This window comes from Cajanus cajan, chromosome 11 (assembly GCF_000230855.2).
Source record: "Cajanus cajan strain Asha chromosome 11, NIPB_CcT2T_4, whole genome shotgun sequence".
NCBI classification, from domain to species: Eukaryota; Viridiplantae; Streptophyta; class Magnoliopsida; order Fabales; family Fabaceae; genus Cajanus; species Cajanus cajan.
Window position 1 is genome coordinate 11,755,208 of NC_138527.1, and position 24,280 is coordinate 11,779,487.

Consider the following 24,280-nt stretch of genomic DNA (forward strand, 5'->3'; position numbering starts at 1 on the left):
GAGATCCCCGCCGAGGGACCTAATCACAACAAGCCCTTGCACATCTCCGTAAAGTGCAAGGAGTATCACATCGCAAAAGTCTTGGTAGACAACGGATCTTCCTTGAATGTGATGCCCAAAAGAACGCTTGATCAAGTGTCAATCAAGGGAGTCCAAATGCGCCCGAGCAACATGATCGTCCGAGCTTTCGACGGTTCTAAAAGAGAAGTGGTGGGAGAAGTCAATCTTCCAATCCAAATTGAACCCACCATCTTCAACGTCGAATTTCAAGTGATGGACATTTCTCCCGCATATAGCTGTCTCCTCGGCCGACCTTGGATTCATGATGCAAGAGCTATTCCTTCTACGCTCCACCAGAAAGTCAAGTTCATAGTGGGTGACAAACTGGTGACTGTACAAGCTGAAGATGACATACTCATCAGCAAGCCATCCGCCATACCTTACGTGGATGCAGCGGAGGAAGCTCTAGAAACCGCCTTCCAAGCATTGGAAAGTGCCAATGTTGAAACGTTTCCCCAAGAAATGAAGAAGGTAGCCTACATGCTTACCAAGAACGAATACTTGCCCGGACAAGGACTTGGCAAGGACTCCCAAGGAATTCCTGAGCTACCTATTATCAAGGATAATACGGGGAAACAAGGGTTAGGATACAACCCTAATAAAGATCAAAGGACGAAGAGGAACCAAGATCCTTCTCGACGTTCTTTAAGCCAGATCTTTAGGAAGGCCGGTTCACAAGCGTAAAGGCCGGTCGTTGTCATCAAGTGCTTTTCTCCTTCTGATAGGGATGTATAGACCTGATGACTATTAGAGATCACTCCTCGGGGACAGCCCGACCCCCGAGCCTCGATAGGGCACTGTAGACCCCTAAAATTGTCCGGGTCGGAAATAAAGCTTGAAGACCCTCAAAGATCAAAGGAAAGTCAACCAGGAGGACTCCTAGAAGGCCAAAGGATGACTATCTGTAGGTTTAGAGGTCTTAGAGTAGCAAAAATAAGCAAATAGGAAGAAATAAGCTCAGTACGGCCTGTTTGAGACTCAGTACGGCCCGTATTGAAGTTTTGAACTTCAATACGGCCGTACTGAAATCAATACGGCCGTATTGAAGGTTTTGAACTTCAATACGGCCGTATTGAATTCAATACGGCCGTATTGAAGAACAAATCTTCAGTACGGGCCGTATTGACCCCCAATGCCCGTACTGCGCCTGTTTCCTATAAATAAGACGTCATTGGACGTCATTCCACACTTTTGAACATAGTTTTAACCCTCTCCTTGAGTATTCTGGGGTTTTTGAGCAGTGTTCTGCCCTAGAAATCACTCGGAGAGTTGATCCGACGAAGTTCTTGAGCCCCGAGCCATTTTGCTTGAGGATCGAACCTAGTCGAAGGGAAATCCTCCGGATTTCCATAGTTAAAAGTTTTTTTAGGAAGGAGCGAGCGAGCTTGTAGAGCGAGGGAACGCCAAAAAGCTTCCCAGTTTTACTCAGTATATAAAAGCACGCTTCAAGAGGTTTCTTCTTAAATCCTTCCTTTTACTGCTTTCCGTGTGCATATTTAAACTGTCATCATGTAGATAATTAATTTATAATCGCTTATAATAAATAGGGGTAATTTAGTAATTTTACGCTGTTATTTTAGAAAATAATCTGTCATAGGGAACCCGAAAGGGGCGCTGTGGGGTGCTAACACCTTCCCCACGCGTAACCGACTCCCTTACCCGACTCTGGTTGTAATGGCCAAAGTTGATTTATAAAATCAATTGCCTTATCCCTTTTTCCAATGTTTTGAGTAAAACATTGGTGGCGACTCCACGAACCCTCCTTTTGCGAAAACCACTAATCCATGGAGGGTCCCGCTTGGGATTAATATGGATTGGTGAATCATTTAATAAAATTGCTCGTTTGACAAGGTCTCAGTTTGAGAATACGTCATTCTAGCAATCCATATTTTTAAACAAATAAACGAGTCCAAACCATCCTTCGCGAATGCCGAAAGCCCGTTTGGGCCGGTGGCGACAGATGGCGACTCTGCTGGGGAAGCTTCGAGAGTCAGTCCCATTTAGTGACAGATTGTTTTTAACAAATAATAGTTAAAAATTACTTCATTACCCCTTGATTGTATGATAATATGATTTATTTTGTGGCTTTAAATAACTGTTGTATGTTTAAATTCCGCAATTGTTTGAAATACAAACTGTACACAAACCTTTGCACACAACAGTTCCCTCTATACCCGGGGGCATGAGTGGTAATCCATAGGGAGTGGATGTTAGTACGGCCGGTTGAATGGGTCTATAGGAGCCTACGAGACCGTTGTCGGAAAAACATCACTCAAGGTGATAACCATGAACTTAAGTCCGACAGTGCGTTGGAGCTTTCCATCGACTTACGACGAGAGGAATTGGGTCCCTATAATGGGGGCACCTTGGGGGCCTTTGACCAAGTGAGAACAGTTAGATCCTCCTTGAATATGCACTTTTCTGCAGGAGACCCCTACCTCGTGATTCGCTCGTGACTGTTCGTGGATGAGTGAATTGTGTGTGCATTTTTATGTGACATTGTATGAGCATACATTGCACCTTTTAAACATACAACATTCTTTTTTTTTAAATAAAAAAAAAATAATAAATAGGAATAAGAATCTTCCATTATACGGTGTTAACATCTACCTTCATCACATTCATATAGGTAGTTTCCCTTTTCACCCAAAAAATACAAAAAATATATATAAAATAAAAAATACCCAAAAAAAAAAAAAAAAAAAAAAAAGAAAAAAAGGGTCATTTATCCAAACCAAGCAATATCATGCATCATCTTAGGGACATCTTAAAAACATGATAAATGCTTAGTTGAATAAACACTATGCATGCATATTCACCACCATCATCTCATATCATGCATATAGATCATGGAGGAATCTAGGAGTCATACATCTCTCCTAGTAATCCATTAATAAACATTAATAAAAAGAAAGGATTAGTCGATGCGTATGTTCAAAGAATGGATCGCACGCCGTTCGTTATCAAGTGTAAAGCCAACAACCGTGCCAATCGAGCGCACATCAACTCCGTTGTTGGTAATCAAGACGAATAAAGGGGAAGGTCCGACACCATTAAGGATCACAGTCCCAAGGCCTTTCCCTTACAAATCAAATAAGGCTGTGCCGTGGATATACGACATCCACTCTTCTGCCGACAGCGATATCTCCAACATCGCTGGACTTGGGGGCATGACTAGGAGTGGCAGGATCTACACTCCCGAAGATCTTCATGACAAAGCTCCCAAGAATAAAGGGAAAGAAAAAGAAGAAAAAACCGAGGAAAATAAGGAATCCGAGGAGGAGACAGACAAACTGTTAAAATATATCCGACAGAGCGAGTACTCCACCGAGGATCAACTTCATAAGACGCCAGCAAAGATTACGCTGTCGTCGTTGATCCGAAGCTCCGAACCGCATCGACAAGATCTGTTGAAAGTCTTGAACAAGGCATATGTGTCGCACACTATCTCCCAAGACGAGTTTGAGGGGATTGTTAGTCACATCAAGGCTAATGACCACCTCACCTTCATCGATGAAGAAATCCCCGCCGAGGGATCAAACCACAACAAGCCCTTGCACATCTCTATAAAGTGCAAGGAGTATCACATCGCTAAAGTCTTGGTAGATAATGGATCTTCCTTGAACGTAATGCCAAAAAAAAAAAAAGCGCTCGAGCAAGTGGCAATCAAGGGAATCCAAATGCGCCAACAACATGATCGTTCGAGCCTTCGATGGATCTAAAAGAGAAGTGGTGGGAGAGATCAATCTTCCAATCCAAATTGGACCCACTATCTTTAATGTCGAATTCCAAGTGATGGACATTACTCCCGCATACAGCTGTCTCCTCGGCCGACCTTGGATTCATGATGCGAAAGCTGTACCCTCTACGCTCCACCAGAAAGTCAAGTTCATAGTGGGTGACAAACTGGTGACTGTACAAGCTGAAGATGACATACTCATCAGCAAACCATCCACCATACCTTACGTGGATGCAGCGGAGGAAGCTTTAGAAACCGCCTTCCAAGCATTGGAAATCGCCAATGTCGAAACGTTTCCCCGAGAAATGAAGAAGGTAGCCTCCATGCTCACCAAGAACGGATACTTGCCAGGACAAGGATTAGGCAAGGACTCCCAAGGAATCCCGGAGCTACCCATTATCAAGGATAAATCCGGGGAAACAAGGGTTAGGATAAAACCCTAACAAAGATCAAAGAATGAAGAGGAATCAAGATCCTTCTCGACGTTCTTTAAGCCAGATCTTTAGGAAGGCCGGTTCACAAGCGTCAAGGCCGGTCGTCGTCGTCAAAATGTTTTTCTCCTTCCGATAGGGATGTATAGACTCAGTGACTATTAGAGATCACTCCTCGGGGACAGCCCGACCCCCGAGCCTCGATAGGGCACATGTTTCCATTATGATTATAATAAAATCATTCTTCATTAATTCTTTATTGCTTCTTTTCTCGCTTGCAATAAAATTCTAGACCACATTATTTTAACCCTGTTTGAATAAACATGAATGAGGTTAAAATCATCTTAATAAAAATAAACCCACATCATTTTTATGTGGAAGTGTGTATGTCAACTTGGAGCACCTTTTCTTGGCCTCAATAAGTGCCGTCATGGATAAAAAGAAATCCATTCAGGACAAAAATCCTAAAAAACAAAAAAGCTCGGCAGGAAACCCAAAAAGGGGGCTGCACAAAAATAAGAGCAAAAGACCCGCTAGGAATCCCACAAAAGGGTGACCTAGGCAAAAATTAGGGTTACAAAATAATGAACAAAAACAAAAGCCCGCTAAGACATCACAAATGGGTGTTTTAGGCAAAAGTTAGGGCCGTCAAAAAAAGAAAAAAACAAAATAAATCCATGATGGTACCATCAATTGAATTCAACAAGGGGCTCAAGAAAAGCTATCCAAGTTGTCAAAACACAATCATTAATAACAAAGATGTGCTTAACCTCATAAGTGTTTAATCGAACAAGCCTAAACACATAAGCCTACCATGGCCAGCCATTCTTACAAAAAACCATTTTTCAAAAATAAAACAATCCCCTCTAAAACACAAACTTTTGAAAATATATCTTTTCCTTCTTTTCTCTCTTGTCCCAACGATTTTTGAATAATCTAGTGGAAACATGGAGATATAGTGGTCAATAGGAGGGTTGACACATCTTCTAAAGGAAGGGAAGGATTATTTGGTTGATGACACCAAATCCCAAAATCAAATACGCATCATTCCTCGGTAACAGAAATCGGCAGAGCACAGTCCGTCTGGAGGAATGGCAAAATCCAAACACAAAAACGCATCGGTTAATTCTTTTGAAAAAAGAATCAAATAGAATTAGGTGCATCATACTGCATACATGCATACAGATGATAGGTGTACTGGAAGATCACTTATTCTCTGTTTATTGAAAAAACAAAAAATATATAAACTTCAGAAAAAACAATACGCCTGTATCATGTTCAGTACGCCCGTACCAAAATTAGGGTTATGAACAAATTTTCAATTCAATACGGGCATACTGAAATGGATGCGGCCGTATTGGCCATAAAGAAATTTTCAAAGACCTCGTCATGAGGCAACTACATAAATTAGAAAAAATAGGAAGAATTGCTTGTGTATGACAGCAGCAAACAAAATGCAAAGATTCAGAAAATCAACAGCGTCATACAAAATAACTGAGCCTGGAGAGGCTTGCCGAAAGAATACTCTCAAAATAACTGAGCCTGGAGAGGCTTGCCGAAAGAATACTCTCAAAATAACTGAGCCTGGAGAGGCTTGCCGAAACAATACTCCCACAGAATAACTGAGCCTGGAGAGGCTTGTCGAAATAATACTCTCTCAGAATAACTGAGCCTGGAGAGGCTTGCCGAAAGAATACTCTCAGAATAACTGAGCCTGGAGAGGCTCGCCGAAATAATACTCCCTCGTCATACAGAATAATTGAGCCTGGAGAGGCTTGTCGAAATAATACTCCTTCAGAATAATTGAGCCTGGAGAGGCTTGTCGAAATAATACTCCTACAAAATAACTGAGCCTGGAGAGGCTCGCCGAAATAATACTCTCTCATAATAACTGAATTTAATTTCTTTAGCACTTTTAATTTCTGTACAGCAAAAGCCAAAAACATAAAAAAAGGCAAAATACAGAAAAAGCCAAATCAGAAGAAAAGGCAAAATACAAAAAAAGCCGAAAATGAAAAAAGGCAAGGATATAGAAAATCCAACAAACAGTTTGTACAGAATAACTAAGCCTGGAGAGGCTTACCAAAATAATACTCCACATCCTCCACAGTATGCAGAATAACTGAGCCTGGAGAGGCTCGCAGAAATAATACTCCCCAGAGGGAACCTCAGCTCAAGCTCACGGAAAAATCCCAGCGAGAGCTATCAAAGCAAAATCGACGCAATCCCCAATGGAAGTGCGATTATCCAAACAGTATATACAAGTCAAAAGACTTAATACTTCCTCAGTGGAAGATAGCTCTCCGACTCAAAGCGCTGAGCGAGGCTAAGCCTGTAGAGGCTTCCTAAATAATACTCTGGGATACAATAAGATCCCCAAATCCCCAATCGCCTACTCAAGAGGCATCCCTGCAAAAAGGAGAAGAAAATCAAAAATATCAATAAGTATTCCCCAAGTGGAATCCGGCTCTTAGCCAAACATCCAGTCAAGAAATGAATGACAAAATCCCCAGCGGATAAACAGCCTACACAGAGGCTACAAAAATCAGAAAATCCAAAAGAGATACCCGAATAAGGACAACCGGGATACTCCACCCACGTCAAAAGGACGTCAGCCAAACATAAGGCATCGCTCAACTCAGAGAGAGAGCATCTGTGTCTACACCCCAAGGAGTCAAAAATTCCCCATGGGTACCAACAATGCAATGCAAGTTGGGGCACAAGAACCTATGAATGACTGCACATCCCCTAGACGGATCCCTGCGTTATCCAGCCCTCAGCGGCACAAAATCAGAAAAACCGTCGAAGCAGCATCGTGGACTGTGGAGACAAAAATCATATCAAATCATTGCCGAAGTGATCAGAAGACACGGAAGCAGGCCTGGAGAGGCAATACTCAACTGCTGAATGTTAAGAGGCAGGACCTGGAGAGGGTAAACTCAACTGCTGAATGTTAAGAGGCAGGACCTGGAGAGGGTAAACTCACACTGCTGAATGTTAAGAGGCAGGACCTGGAGAGGGTAAACTCACACTGCTGAATGTTAAGAGGCAGGACCTGGAGAGGATAAACTCAACTGCTGAATGTTAAGAGGCAGGACCTGGAGAGGGTAAACTCAACTGCTGAATGTTAAGAGGCAGGACCTGGAGAGGGTAAACTCACACTGCTGAATGTTAAGAGGCAGGACCTGGAGAGGGTAAACTCACGCTGCTGAATGTTAAGAGGCAGGACCTGGAGAGGGTAAACTCACACTGCTGAATGTTAAGAGGCAGGACCTGGAGAGGGTAAACTCACACTGCTGAATGTTAAGAGGCAGGACCTGGAGAGGGTAAACTCACACTGCTGAATGTTAAGAGGCAGGACCTGGAGAGGATAAACTCAACTGCTGAATGTTAAGAGGCAGGACCTGGAGAGGGTAAACTCAACTGCTGAATGTTAAGAGGCAGGACCTGGAGAGGGTAAACTCACACTGCTGAATGTTAAGAGGCAGGACCTGGAGAGGGTAAACTCACACTGCTGAATGTTAAGAGGCAGGACCTGGAGAGGGTAAACTCACACTGCTGAATGTTAAGAGGCAGGACCTGGAGAGGGTAAACTCACACTGCTGAATGTTAAGAGGCAGGACCTGGAGAGGATAAACTCAACTGCTGAATGTTAAGAGGCAGGACCTGGAGAGGGTAAACTCAACTGCTGAATGTTAAGAGGCAGGACCTGGAGAGGGTAAACTCACACTGCTGAATGTTAAGAGGCAGGACCTGGAGAGGGTAAACTCACGCTGCTGAATGTTAAGAGGCAGGACCTGGAGAGGGTAAACTCACACTGCTGAATGTTAAGAGGCAGGACCTGGAGAGGGTAAACTTAGCTACCGAGGTTGTCAGGAGCGCCGAGGTATGCAACAACCTGGAGAGGTTACTCAACAATTTTCCACCGGAAGACGCTACAAGTCAGAAGGTCGGCGCATCACCCGGACAATTGGGTCAACTCCTTTACTTGTCAGCCGGTACACCAAAAGACCGTTTGACTAAGTAAAGGGGGGGCAGCTGTAGACCCCTAAAATTGTCCGGGTCGGAAATAAAGCTTGAAGACCCTCAAAGATCAAAGGAAAGTCAACCAGGAGGACTCCTAGAAGGCCAAAGGATGACTATCTGTAGGTTTAGAGGTCTTAGAGTAGCAAAAATAAGCAAATAGGAAGAAATAAGCTCAGTACGGCCTGTTTGAGACTCAGTACGGCCCGTATTGAAGTTTTGAACTTCAATACGGCCGTACTGAAATCAATACGGCCGTATTGAAGGTTTTGAACTTCAATACGGCCGTATTGAATTCAATACGGCCGTATTGAAGAACAAATCTTCAATACGGGCCGTATTGACCCCCAATGCCCGTACTGCGCCTGTTTCCTATAAATAAGACGTCATTGGACGTCATTCCACACTTTTGAACATAGTTTTAACCCTCTCCTTGAGTATTCTGGGGTTTTTGAGCAGTGTTCTGCCCTAGAAATCACTCGGAGAGTTGATCCGACGAAGTTCTTGAGCCCCGAGCCATTTTGCTTGAGGATCGAACCTAGTCGAAGGGAAATCCTCCGGATTTCCATAGTTAAAAGTTTTTTTAGGAAGGAGCGAGCGAGCTTGTAGAGCGAGGGAACGCCAAAAAGCTTCCCAGTTTTACTCAGTATATAAAAGCACGCTTCAAGAGGTTTCTTCTTAAATCCTTCCTTTTACTGCTTTCCGTGTGCATATTTAAACTGTCATCATGTAGATAATTAATTTATAATCGCTTATAATAAATAGGGGTAATTTAGTAATTTTACGCTGTTATTTTAGAAAATAATCTGTCATAGGGAACCCGAAAGGGGCGCTGTGGGGTGCTAACACCTTCCCCACGCGTAACCGACTCCCTTACCCGACTCTGGTTGTAATGGCCAAAGTTGATTTATAAAATCAATTGCCTTATCCCTTTTTCCAATGTTTTGAGTAAAACATTGGTGGCGACTCCACGAACCCTCCTTTTGCGAAAACCACTAATCCATGGAGGGTCCCGCTTGGGATTAATATGGATTGGTGAATCATTTAATAAAATTGCTCGTTTGACAAGGTCTCAGTTTGAGAATACGTCATTCTAGCAATCCATATTTTTAAACAAATAAACGAGTCCAAACCATCCTTCGCGAATGCCGAAAGCCCGTTTGGGCCGGTGGCGACAGGCACATGTTTCCATTATGATTATAATAAAATCATTCTTTATTATTTCTTACTGCTTCTCTTCTTGCTTACAATAAATTTCTAAACCACATTATTTTTAACCCTGTTTGAATAAGCATGAATGAGGTTAAGATTGTCTTAATAACAATAAACCCGCATCATTTTTATGTGGAAGTGTGCGTGACAACTTAGAGCACCTTTCCTTGGCCTCGACAAGTGCCATCATGGATAAAAAGAAAATCCTTTAAAAAAGAACCATAAAAACAAAAAAAGCTCGGCAGGAAACCCAAAAAGGGGGCTGCGCAAAAATAAGAGCAAAAGACCCGCTAGGAATCCCACGAAAGGGTGACCTAGGCAAAAGTTAGGGTTGCAAAAATGAACAAAAACAAAAGTCCGCTAAAACGCCACAAAAGGGTGTTTTAGGCAAAAATAAGGACAATCAAAAAGCGAAAAGAAATCCATGATGGTACCATGAACAGAATTCAAAAAGAAAAAGTTCAGGGAAAGCTATCTAAGTTGTCAAATCACAACGTCAATAACAAGATTTGATTAACTTCATAAATGCTTAAACAAACAAGCCTAAACACAATAAGCCTACCTTGGCCAGCCATTCTTACAAAAACCATTTTTCAAAATGAAAATAAAAACCCCTCTAAAACACAAACTTTCGAAAAATATATACCTTTCCTTTCTTTTTTCTCTTGTCCCAAGCGATTTTAGGATAATCTAGTGGAAACATGGAGATATAGTGGTCAATAGGAGGGTTGACATATCTTCTAAAGGAAGGGAAGAATCACTTGGTTGATAACACCAAATCTCAATATAACACGCATCATTCCTCGGCTACAGAAATCGGCATCGCACAGCCCGTCTGGAGGAATGGCAAAATTCAAACAGAGAAACGCATCGGTTAATTCTTTTGAAAAATGAATCAAATAGAATTAGGTGCATCATACCGCATACATGCATACAGATGATAGGTGTACTGGAAGATCACTTATTCTCTGTTTATTAAAAAAAAAAAAAAAAAAAAAAATCAAACTTCAGAAAAAACAAATGCGCCCGTATCATGTTCAGTACACCCGTACTAAAAATAGGGTTATGAACAAATTTTCAACTCAATACGGGCGTACTGAAATGGATATGGCCGTATTAGCCACAAAGAAATTTTCAAAGACCTCTTCATGAGGCAATTGCATAAAACAGAAAAATAGGAAAAATTGCTTGTGTATGGCAGCGGTCAACAAAAAAGCCGCAAATCGACAGAAAAAGCAATCAAATACAGAAAAAGCCAAAAAATGACAAAAAAGGCAAAAATACAGAAAAAGTCAAAATTCGACAAAAAAAGGCAAAGATTCCAATTGTACAGAATAACTGAGCCTGGAGAGGCTTGCCGAAATAATACTCTCTCAGAATAACTGAGCCTGGAGAGGCTCGTCGAAATAATACTCCCTCATCAGAATAACTGAGCCTGGAGAGGCTCGCCGAAATAATACTCTCTCAGAATAATTGAGCCTGGAGAGGCTTGCCGAAACAATACTCCCTCTTAGAATAATTGAGCCTGGAGAGGCTCGCCGAAATAATACTCTCTCAGAATAACTGAGCCTGGAGAGGCTCGCAGAAATAATACTCCCCAGAGAAAACTCAGCTTAAGCTCATGGAACAAATCCCCAGCAAGAGCTATCAAAGCAAGATCGTCAAAATCCCCAATAGAAGCGCGATCATCCAAAGCAAAATATTCAGTCAAAGGACTTGAAACTTCCTCAGTGGAAGATAGCTCTCTGACTCAAGCGCTGAGTGAGGCTAAGCCTGCAGAGGCTTCCTAAATAATACTCTGGGATACATAAGATCCCCAAATCCCCAGTCGCCTACTCAAGAGGCACCCCTACAAAAGGAGAAAAATAAAAAATATCGATAAGTATTCCCCAAGCGAAATTTGGGCGTACAGCCAACCACTAAACATCAAGATGATTTGCCTAACAGAAGAGGTCAATCAAGAATCAAATGACAAGATCCCCCAGTGGATAAAAGCCTACACAGAGGCTACAAAATCAGAAAATCAAAGAGAGACACCCGAATAAGGATAACCGGGATACTCCACCAACGTCAAAGGACGTCAGCCAAAAATAAGGCATCGCTCAATTCAAGAAGAGCATCTGTGTCTACACCCCAAGGAGTCAGAAATTCCCCATGGGTACCAACTATGCAAATGCAAGTTGGGGCACAAGAACCTATGAATGACTGCACATCCCCTAGACGGATCCCTGCGTTATCCAGCCCTCAGTGGCACAAAATCAGAAAAAACCATCGAAGCAGCATAGTGGACTGTGGAGACAAAAAATCATCTCAGATCCCTGGAGAGGGTAAACTCGCATTGCCGAAGTGATCAGAAGACACGGACGCAGACCCTGGAGAGGGCAAACTCAGTTGCCTAGGTCGTCAGAGACAACCGAAGCAAAGTCTGGAGAGACGGTACTCAAAGTCTGGAGAGACGGTACTCAAAGTCTGGAGAGACGGTACTCAAAGTCTGGAGAGACGGTACTCAAAGTCTGGAGAGACGGTACTCAAAGTCTGGAGAGACGGTACTCAAAGTCTGGAGAGACGGTACTCAAAGTCTGGAGAGACGGTACTCAAAGTCTGGAGAGACGGTACTCAAAGTCTGGAGAGACGGTACTCAAAGTCTGGAGAGACGGTACTCAGAGTCTGGAGAGACGGTACTCAAGGTCTGGAGAGACGGTACTCAAAGTCTGGAGAGACGGTACTCAAGGTCTGGAGAGACAGTACTCAACCATCAGCGTCGTCAGAGGCACGTTGGTGTTCAACTTCCGGCTCGGGCGTCGAGTGAAGTTGACCCTGGAGAGGGTAAACTTAGCTACCGAGGTTGTCAGAAGCGCCGAGGTATGCAACAACCTGGAGAGGCTACTCAACAATTTTCCACCGGAAGACGCTACAAGTCAGAAGGTTGGCACATCACCCGGACAATTGGGTCAACTCCTTTACTTGTCAGCCGGTACACCAAAAGGCCGTCCGACTAAGTAAAGGGGGGGCAGCTGTAGACCCCTAAAATTGTCCGGGTCGGAAATAAAGCTTGAAGACTCTTGAGGACTGAAGGAAAGTCAGCCAGAAGGACTCATGGAAGGCCCTAGGAGGATTCTCTGTAGGTCTAGAGGTCTTGTATAGCTCAAAATAAGGAAGTGGAGGGAATGAAGCCCAATACGGCCTCCCAAAAGTTCAGTACGGCCGTATTGAACATTTTGAACTATAATACGGCCGCACTGAACTCAATACGGCCGTATTGAGGTTTCTTGAACTTCAATACGGCCGCACTGAACTCAATACGGCTGTATTGAGGTTTCTTGAACTTCAATACGGCCGTACTGAATTCAATACGGCCGTATTGTAGTTCAAAAACTCAATACGGGCCGTATTGACTCCAGGGCCCGTATTGCGCCTGTTCCCTATAAATAAGACGTCATTTGGACGTCATTCTACACTTTTACACTGAGTTTTAACCCTCTTCTTGAGTATTCTGGGTTTTTTTGAGCAGTGCTCTGCCTAGAAATCACTCGGAGAGTTGATCCGACAAAGTTCTCGAGTTCTGAGCTTTTTGCTTGAGTCTCGAACTGAGTCGAAGGGAAATCCTCCGGATTTCCATAGTTAAAATTTTCTAGGAGGGAGCGAGCGGGCTTGTAGAGCGAGGGAACGCCAAAAAGCTTCCCAGTTTTACTTGAATATAAAAGCACGCTTCAAAGGTTTCTTCTTAAGACCTTCCTTTTACTGCTTTCTGTGTGTATATTTAACTGTCATCATGTAGATAGTTAAGTTATAATTGTTTAGAATAAATAGGGGTAATTTAGTAATTTCGCACTATTATTTTTAGAAATAATCTGTCATAGGGAACCCGAAAGGGGCGCTGTGGGGTGCTAACACCTTCCCCACGCGTAACCGACTCCCTTACCCGACTCTGGTTGTCATGGCCGAAGTCGATTTTTGAATCGATTGCCTTAAACTTCTTTTTCCAATGTTTTGAGTAAAACATTGGTGGCGACTCCATGAACCCTTCCTTTTATGAAAACCGCTAATCCATGGAGGGTCCCGCTTGGGATTAACATGGATTGGTGAGCCTTTTAATAAAATTGCTCGTTTGACAAGGTCTCAGTTTGAGAATAAGTCATTTTAGCAATCCATATTTTTAAACAAAAGAGTCCAACCATCCATCGCGAATGCCGAAAGCCCGTTTCGGGCCGGTGGCGACATGAGGGCATAGAGTTCCTTGTCATAGGTGGGATAATTCAAGGTGGCCCCATGAAGTTTTTCACTAAAGTAAGCAATGGGGTGACCTCCTTGAAGTAACACAGCACCTATGCCCAAACCGGATGCATCACATTCTAGCTCAAAGGTTTGATCAAAATTTGGTAGAGCTAGAATGGGTGCATTGGTGAGTGTCTCTTTTAGGGTTTTGAATGCTTTTTCTTGGGCTTCACCCCAAAGGAAGGGCACATCCTTCTTAACAAGCTCGTTAAGAGGGGATGCAAGTGTGGAGAAGTCTTTTACAAACCTTCTATAGAAGCTAGCTAAGCCATGAAAACTTCTAACTTCTCTAACACTTTTTGGGGTGGGCCATTCTTGGATAGCCTTTATTTTCTCGGAGTCAACTTGTACTCCCTCTTTGCCAACAATGAAGCCCAAAAATTTAACTTGCTCTTGACAAAAAGTACATTTTTCAAGGTTGGCATAGAGGTGGTTGACTCTAAGAATTATTAGGACTTGCCTTAGATGTCCAAGATGTTCATCTAAGGTCTTACTATACACAAGGATGTCATCAAAGTAGACAACCACAAATTTTCCTATGCAATCCCTAAGAATATGATTCATTAGGCGCATGAAAGTACTAGGGGCATTAGTGAGGCCAAAAGGCATCACTAACCACTCATATAAACCAAATTTGGTCTTAAAAGCGGTTTTCCATTCATCACCTTCTTTGATTCGAATTTGGTGATAACCACTTTTAAGGTCAATTTTGGAAAAGATGATGGCCCCATGTAATTCATCTAACATATCATCTAGCCTAGGGATTGGGTGCCTATATTTTATTGTTATGTTATTGATGGCTCTACAATCAGTGCACATCCTCCATTTGCCATCTTTCTTAGGCACCAAGAGAACGGGGACGGCACAAGGGCTAAGGCTCTTTTGAACCCAACCCTTCTTCAACAAGTCATCAACTTGAGCTTCTATCTCTTTGGTTTCTTGTGGGTTAGTCCTATAGACGGGCCTATTAGGAAGACTAGAACCCGGTATGAGGTCTATTTGATGTTTTATTCCTCTTAAAGGTGGAAGTCCACTTGGAACTTCTTGAGGAAATAGATCATCAAACTCCTTTAAAAGTTTTTGAACCTCATGAGGTAGAGACTCAAGCTCATGACTAGTGGCAGCAAGTGTCTCTTTGAAATAGAGAAGGTACAAAGGTTGTTCAATCAAAAGTGTGTTTTTGATATCATTTTTAAGGGATAAAACACTTTTATGAACAACTTCTTTAGAGGGGACACTTGCCTCTAAACTTGGTACCTCCTCTTCCCCTTCTTTATTTTTAAGGGAAAGGTCTTTTTTTTTCTTTCTTTGGTTTTCTATTTTTTTTTTCTTCTCCCTCTCTTTTGTCCTTCATTTTGAGTTGGTCCTCACACACTTGAGAGGGTGATAGAGGACACAACACAATCCTTTTACCTAAGTGATGAAAACTTATTTTGTTGGTTAGGCCATCATGAATAGTGTTTTTGTCAAATTGCCAAGGCCTTCCAAGTAAAATATGACTAACATCCAATGGCACTATATCACATAAAACTTCATCTTGGTATTTGCCAATGGAGATAGGCATATTTACTTGTTGATTAACTACAATACCTCCCTCTTCATTGATCCATTGTAATTTGTAAGGTTTTGGGTGAGGTATAGTAGTTAAGGCTAGCTTATCCACTAATCTAGTGCTACAAGAATTGCAACTAGATCCACTATCCACAATGAGAGAACAAGTGTTTTCTAAAACTTTGCACCTTGTATGAAACAAGTTCTCTCTTTGGGATTGGTCTAGGTTACTAGATTGGTTTCCAAGAAGCCTTCTAACCATTAACAAGTCTCCTTCACAAGGGTAAATTTCTTCCTCGGACTCTAAGTTTTCTTCTTCATCACTTGAAGAAGAAGAAGTAGTTTCATCAAGGCTACTATAGTGGTCTTGGCCCTTTAAAATCATGATTTTTTTTGTTGGGCATTGAGAGGCAATGTGCCCTCGACCAAGGCACTTAAAGCACTTGATGTCACTTGTCTTAGTGTCTTTGGAAGATGTCCTTTGAGAGGTTTCTTTTTCTTTTTCTTTAGGAAAAGGATTGGAAGAGGGGCCCTCCTTCTTGAAACTCTTGGAATAAGATGGAGTGGAGTCTTTTCTAAAAGTTTTTCTTTTAAGTTGGTGCTCCACTCTAGAACAAAGTTGAACAAGCTCATTCAAATCTCTATATGGTAAGAGCTCAACTTTGTACCTTATTTCAAGGTTAAGACCACTTTGGAATCTTGAGATGGTGGTCCTCTCTTCTTCCCTTATCCCAGCCCTCATCATGAGTAACTCCATAGATTGCCTATATTCTTCCATACTAGATGACCCTTGTTTCAATCTTTGTAGCTTATCCATAAGCTCACGGTCATAGTATGGAGGAATATGCCTCCTTCTCAAGGCAATACGGAGCTCATTCCAATATTGAATTGGAGGCTCATGGTTTATTCTTCTCTCTTTTTCTAAGGAGGTCCACCAATACATGGCATGCCCTTGGAAGCTAAGGGTTGCCAAAGAAACCTTTCTCTCTTCACTCACTCCATGGCAAGAAAATAGTTGTTCTACTTTCATTTCCCAATCCAAATAAGTTTCCACATTGTCTTTGCCATGGAATGGGGGAAGAGGGATGTGGGGTTCCCTATTGGAAGACTCCCTATGTCTATGATGCCTTGGGGGTCTTTGATAGTAATCATCATTGTGATGACTACTAATGAAGATATCACTTGGAGGTTGGGTATGATGCCCTTCCTCCTCATGAACACTTGAATACATATGCCCTTTTCCTCTTGAGGGTTGAGGAGAAGTGACTCTTGGTCTTGAACCACTAGCCTCTCCTCCCACAACTAGCCTAGCAAGCAATCTTTTTATTTCTTCATTATTTCTTTCAAACTCTTTTTCTTTTCTTCTCAATTCTTCCTCTCTTTTTATATTTTCCTCTTCTTTTTTTCTTAGGTACTCTTTCAATTCCCTAAGTTCATCCCTAACACTAGACCTAGTACTACGAGAATTATGACCATGGACACTAGAATGATCACTCATCTTTGATCCAAAAAGGTTTTCACAAAGTTGTTTTCAAAAAGGGTTTGAAAAGGTTTTCACAAAGAGTGAGTGATAAAAAAGGTTTTCACAAAAAGGGTTTTCAAGGTGCAAGATAGGTAGGAAAAGGCCTAAGTGTACAAAGTGAACTTTCAAGGGGAGGTGGACTACAAAGAATCACTTAATAACCAAGCCCTATCAAGTAAAAATCACTAAGCCTTTTCTACTTTTCTTACAAAACAATTTGGTACAATAATAAAGTGTGTGTGTGCACGTTACCCCTAGTAGGCAAAGGCCTTCTAAACGTAAATTGGAGCAAAGATAAAAGTCCTAACAATTATACTACCAAAAACTATAAAGCTTGCAAAAGAAAAGCACTTAAAACATATTCTAGTCGAGGTCCTAGGTGAAGGTTTTCAAATCACCTTCAAACTACACGAAGCTAAACCAAAATGAAGAGGTTTAAGAATGGCCAAATTACAAACCAAAAAGAATGAAACCAAGGCCCAAAAACACACTAGGCCGAGAAGAAGAAAAATTAAGCCAAATTATAAAAAACACAAGTCTAAGTCTTCAAACTCCTCCACTTGGGTTCCTTCACAAAGAGAAAACTTGTTAGTCCTCTCCAAGTGTTTAATCACTCCTTTTGTATGGTGGAAATCCCTCCAAAGGCTAGGTTTGGATTCGGTTCACTCCTCCACTCAAATCCACCAAAGGTGTGCTAGTTTGCTAGATAGGTTCTTCACCTACAAACAAAATGAAACCAACCCAAAGAGCAAGAGTCCAAGAAATAAAACTGAAAAGCACAATTAGGAAAGGCTAAACTCAGAGAGAATTAGTTGAGGCAAAACAAAAGAGGCCAAAGAAAAGACAAACTAAAATTAAGACTCAAACAAAAATAGGAAGCACACAAAAGAGTAATCCTAGAAAGGCACTAGAATGGATTAGTGTTTAAGCTCACTTGATTAAGTCTTTTAAAGATTCGGTCCAGCCAATATTAAGGTCTCAAAAATGGTCCAAAAATGTCACAAGTCCAACTCCAAAAGCAAAGGTAAAGGTCCAAGTCCACAAGTCTAGCAACAAGTCCTTTTTGGTCCAATTTTTTTTTGATACTTTTTTTCTTCTTTTGTTCTATTTTTCACGTCAATTTCTTTTATGCTTCTTGGGTCCAATTTCTTTTCTTTAATGTTCAGCCCATTGTTGATGGAAGAACTTTGGAGGGGGCCGGATTGATGTAGCTTCCTTCAAGTCTCTCCCTAGATCTTTGGCTCCTAGAATCCTTCCAATGCTTGTGTAAGGCTCCAATGGAGGGAGGAACCTCACGGCCACCTTAAGATGGTGGAGAAGCCTCTCAAGAATGCGCCACTCTTGGTGAAGGGATAAGCATTCTTCAACCCGCCACACTTGTCTTTGGAAAAAGTGATAAGAGATTGGTTTTGCACAAAGAGGTTTAGGACCTTTGGGAGGAGAGAAATCTGATCTCTAATCTGAATACTCAATTCTCATTAATGCCAAAAGTGTCATACAAGTGAAAATTTGAGGCTATATAGGCGTGGCCACCTAGGGGTTAAGCTAGACTAGATCATGGTTCACTAGGAACCATGGTTGGGTCCGTCCAACTTAGGGAGCAAGAAAAGGCTAGACCATGGTTCACTAAGAACCATGGTTGAGCCTTCCTAAACCGCCCTTGTGTAGGAGAGAAAAGAGGTCCAAGCATTTGGCCAAGTGTGCACCAATGTGAACACAAGGTGTGAACACAAAGGTGTGGACGGTTTTGATTGGTTTCATTTAACTCCACCCGGTTTGAAAATGGTTCATTTGGTTTAGTTAGGTTCATTCAATGTGAATGGAACCTAGCTAAATCAAATCTATGAAAAAATTAGGAGTTAAATGAGTCCAATATGTAAAACCTTTATCCTAAGACCACATTTGGCTAAAATGCTAGGAGCACACTTTAGTCTACTAATGCCACTCCTATGCCTACTTCTAAAAAGAAAAAGGTGCCTCCAAAATACAAAGGCAAAACAATCCTATACAAAGTCTACTATATACAATATATACAATGGGACTACTCAAGATACTACTAAGGAGAAAAGTACACAATGCTCATGGTGAGCAAGGGTCTAAGAAGCACCTCCTCCTTAGATGTCTCTTCTAGCTTCCTTACCATGGACCTTGTCAAAGGTCCAATGGCCTTCATGTATTCCTTTTCCTTGGATGGTCCTCCATCATACCCTCCTTCTTGGGAAGGATCTGTCCTCAGATCTACCTCTTCATCATCCATGTTAGCATTCCCTGAAAAAGGCATAAGATCACAAACATTAAATGTACTACTAACACCATAATCAGAAGGTAACTCTATTTTGTAGGCATTTTCATTTATTCTTTGGAGTACTTTGAATGGACCATCTCCTCTCGGACTTAGTTTAGACTTCCTTTGAGTAGGAAATCTTTCCTTTCGCAAATGAAGCCAAACTAAGTCTCCTTCCTCAAAAATAATTTGTTTTCTCCCTTTGTTGTTGTATTCCATATATTTTTGAGTTTGTTTTTCTATGTGGTCTTTAACCTTCTCATGGAGTTTTCTTATAAAATCAGCCTTAGAAACTCCTTCTTTGTGAACATAAGAAGAAGTACTAGGCAAAGGAAGTATATCCAAAGGTGTGAGAGGGTTAAAGCCATAAACAACCTCAAAAGGAGAAAGATTGGTAGTCTTGTGGACTACCCTATTATATGCAAACTCTATATGAGGAAGATGTTCATCCCAAGACTTCTTGTTGTTCTTTAAAAAGACCCTCAATAGAGTAGATAAGGATCTATTTACTACTTCAGTTTGCCCATCGGTTTGTGGGTGACAAGTAGTAGAAAATAGAAGTTGAGTTCCTAGTTTTTCCCAAAGTGTTTTCCAAAAGTGACTAAGGAACTTAACATCCCTATCCGAGACTATTGTTTTAGGGATTCCATGTAATCTCACAACTTCTTTAAAGAATAGTCTTGAGATATGGCTAGCATCATCTACCTTGTGGCATGGAATAAAGTGAGCCATCTTTGAAAATCGGTCCACTACCACAAAGATAGAATCATGACCCCTTTGGGTTCTTGGGAGACCAAGTACAAAATCCATGCTAATGTCTTCCCAAGGGGTGCTAGCTATAGGTAGAGGTGTATAGAGTCCATGAGGCATAACTCTTGATTTAGCTTGTAAACAAGCTATGCATTTTGAGCAATGCCTTTGGACATCTATTCTCATGTGTGGCCAATAAAATTTTTCTTTTACAAAACTTAGAGTTTTATCAACTCCAAAATGGCCCATGAGACCTCCTTCATGACTTTCCTTTACTAAGAGCTTTCGAATGGATCCTTTGGGTATGCAAATCTTTCCCATTTTATACAAGTACCCATCATTGATGTAGAATCCATCAAAGGCCCTTTTAAGACATTGCTTGTAAGTGGACTGAAAATCTAGATCATTTTCATACAATTCCCTAATGTTGTCAAATCCAAGAATTTGGGAACTCAAGGTAGTAAGTAATGTGTATCTTCTAGAAAGGGCATCGGCCACCACATTACTTTTTCCCTTCTTGTACTTGATCACATATGGAAATTGCTCTAAATATTCTACCCACTTAGCATGTCTCTTATTTAACTTACCTTGCCCTCTCAAATACTTTAGTGACTCATGATCGGTATGAATGATGAAGTCTTTAGTCACTAAATAATGCTCCCAAGTTTTGAGGGCTCTTATAAGAGCATAGAGCTCTTTATCATAGGTGGGGTAATTCAAGGTGGGACCTCTAAGTTTTTCACTAAAATAAGCAATGGGGTGGCCACCTTGAAGTAGGACCGCACCTATCCCTAAACCACTTGCATCACATTCTAGCTCAAAAGTTTGAGAAAAGTTTGGAAGAGCTAGAATAGGTGCATGTGTAAGTTGGTCTTTTAAGTTATGAAAAGCCTTCTCTTGCTTCTCCCCCCATACAAAAGGCACATCCTTCTTGACCAACTCATTAAGAGGAGATGCTATGGTGGAGAAATCTTTAACAAACCTCCTATAGAAGCTTGCTAAACCATGGAAACTCCTAATGTCTCCCACATTCTTAGGGGTAGGCCACTCTTGGATGGCTCTAACCTTCTCGGGGTCCACCTTAACCCCCTCCTTGCTAACTATAAACCCTAAGAAATTCACACTTTCTTGGCAAAATATGCATTTTTCTAAGTTAGCATAGAGGTGGTTTTCCCTAAGAAGAAGCAAGACATTTCTAAGGTGTTCTAGGTGTTCTTTAAGGCTTTTACTATAGATTAGGATATCATCAAAATAAACAACTACAAATCTACCTATACAATCCCTTAAGATATGGTTCATTAACCTCATAAAGGTGCTAGGAGCATTGGTCAAACCAAAAGGCATGACTAACCATTCATATAATCCAAACTTGGTTTTAAAAGCGGTTTTCCATTCATCTCCTTCCTTGATCCTTATTTGATGATAACCACTCTTAAGATCAATTTTAGAAAATATGAGTGCTCCATGCAACTCATCTAGCATGTCATCTAACCTAGGGATTGGATGCCTATACTTAATGGTTATATTATTTATAGCTCGACAATCCGTGCACATTCTCCAAGTCCCATCTTTCTTTGGAACTAAAAGAACCGGCACAGCACAAGGGCTTAAGCTCTTTTGAACCCATCCCTTCTTCATCAAATCTTCAACTTGGGTCTCTATTTCTTTTGTTTCTTGGGGGTTGGTCCTATAGGCGGGCCTATTGGGTAGGCTTGCCCCGGGAACCAAATCAATTTGATGTTCTATTCCCCTTAAAGGAGGAAGCCCACTTGGAACTTCTTTGGGAAATAGGTCATCAAATTCCTTTAAAAGGTTTTGAACCCCCTTTGGTAGAGATTCAAATCCAAAATTTGTGGCAGCAAGTGTCTCTTTAGCATAGAGAAGGAAAAGAGGTTGATCAACTAGGAGACATTGTTTAATGGAATGATTTATAGAAAATTGACTCCTAGGGACAACTACCTTGGAAGGGACACTTCCTTCCAACTCTATAACCTTCTCTTCCTCTTTTTCACAACTTAAGAGGTTTTTTTTTTTTTTCTCTCTCTTTTTTTTCTTCCTCAATTTTCTTTTTCATGGCCACTTGATCTTCTAACACTTGGGAAGGTGTAAGAGGGATCAAGGTATGCTTTTTACCTAGATGGACTAGGCGGATCTTATTGGTGACACCATCATGGATGGCTTGTCTATCATGTTGCCACGGTCTACCAAGTAAAATATGACTTGCATCCATGGGAATGATATCACATAAAATTTCATCTTTGTACTTCCCAATGGAAAAGGGCACATTTACTTGATCTTTGACTTCTATAGGTCCATCCTCATTAAGCCACTGGAGTTTGTAAGATTTAGGATGGGCTATAGTAGTCAAGTTAAGCTTATCAACTAACCTTTGGCTTACAAAATTGTTACAAGAGCCACTATCAACAATGAGAGAACATGTTTTCTTGAAAATCTTGCATCTAGAATGAAAGAGATTCTCTCGTTGTGATTGGTCTTGTTCCTTAAGTTGGTTAGTCAACAATCTATGGGCAATTAATAGATCACCCTCACATGGTGCTTCCTCACTAGAACTATGGCTTTCGTCTTCTTCACTTGAGGAGGATGAAGAAGATGAAGTGCTCTCCTCACTTAGGATCTCATTGCCCCTAATGATCATGGTTTTTTTTGTAGGGCATTGGGAAGCTATGTGTCCCCTTCCTAAGCACTTAAAACATTTTATGGAGCTAGTCCTAGTATCATGGGAAGGTCTTTCCTTAGGTTTCTCTTTTAGTGACTTATCCTTTGAATAGGAGGGGGTACCCTCCTTCTTGAAGTCTTTCTTAGGGTAGGGGGTAGTTTCCTTCCTAAAACTAGGTTTTCTTTTTAATTGTTGTTCTACCCTCACACAAAGTTGAACTAGTTCATTTAGGTCTCTATAGGGCAATAGCTCAACTTTATCCCTAATCTCTAGGTTTAAGCCACTTTGAAACCTAGCTATGGTGGTTCTTTCTTCCTCCCTAATTCCCGCTCTCATCATAAGCAACTCCATTTGTTGCCTATATTCCTCAACACTCAAATTTCTTTGTTGGAGTCTTTGGAGCTTGTCCATTAACTCCCTCTCAAAGTATGGAGGAATGTGCCTTCTCCTCAAGGCACTCCTTAGCTCATTCCAATATTGGATTGGAGGCTCATGATGAATTTGTTTTTCTCTAACTAGGGAAGTCCACCAATACATGGCATACCCTTGAAAGCTAAGAGTAGCCATGGGAACCTTTCGGTCTTCACCTACATTGTGGCAAGTGAAGAGTTGTTCAACCTTCATCTCCCAATCTAAATAGTCATCCACACTATCCTTGCCATGGAAGGGAGGAAGGTCAAACCTAGGTTCTTTAGGAGTTGTTTCATGCTTAGGCCTATGGTGCCTAGGGGGTCTTTGGTAGTAACCATCATCATGATGACTACTATGCAACCCTTCACTTGTTAGTGAATGTGTGTGCGAGTGATAGCCTTTGGGCCTAGAAGGTCCATGACCCTCATGGCCGTGGGGTTTGCTAGTCTCACCCACAACAAGTTTATTTAACAACTCTCTAATTGTTTCATTGTTTTTTTCATTTTCTAGTTCTTTTTTTCTAATGTATTCCTTAAGTTCCCTAAGTTCTTCCTTAGTACTCTTATGGCTCTTAGGGGAGTGATGACCATGCACACTACTATTATGAGAATGATCACTCATTTTTGCAAGGTAAAAGGTTTTCACAAGTCTTTGAAAATTGCAAAGTGAGTGATAAAAGTTTTCACAAAAGCTTGTAGTTTTTTTTTTTTTTTTTTTTTTTTTTTTGGTGTAGTACTAAGTACTTAGAGGTCTAAGTATACAAGTTGCACTATCAAGGGAGGTGAGCTACAAGGAGCCACTTAATAACCAAGCCTCTTCAAGTGGAAATTACTAAACCCCTTTGTACTTTTCTTACAAAACAAAGTTCCACACAAGACAAGTAAAGTAGTGTGTGTGTGTGCACGAAACCCCTAGTAGGCAATAGAAGCCTTCTAAACGAACCTAGGAGCTAAACAATTAAAATGAAAGCAAATAAAGCATATACTAGTCGCTTATCCTAAGGTGAAAGTCCAAGTAGCACCTAAGGCTTTTTGGGACACTTTCACCAACCTAGAAATCCGGTTTATGAAAGCTAAAACTAAATCTAGCCGGTTCCTAGTGGAAGCCCAAGGTGGCACTTAAAGCCTTTGGGGACCCTTCCACAAGCACTAATCGAGGCTAATAGAAATTAAGTAGGACTATTTAGGAGGTGGGGGAGCTTACTTAATGTCCAAACAGCCACCCCTAAATGCAAGTTGAATACAAAGAAAATTGACACAAAACTATTCAAGCTAAGTGATGAAATTACAACTCAAATAAGCAATACAAAACAAAAGTTCTTCTTGGCCACTCTTCCACCAAAATA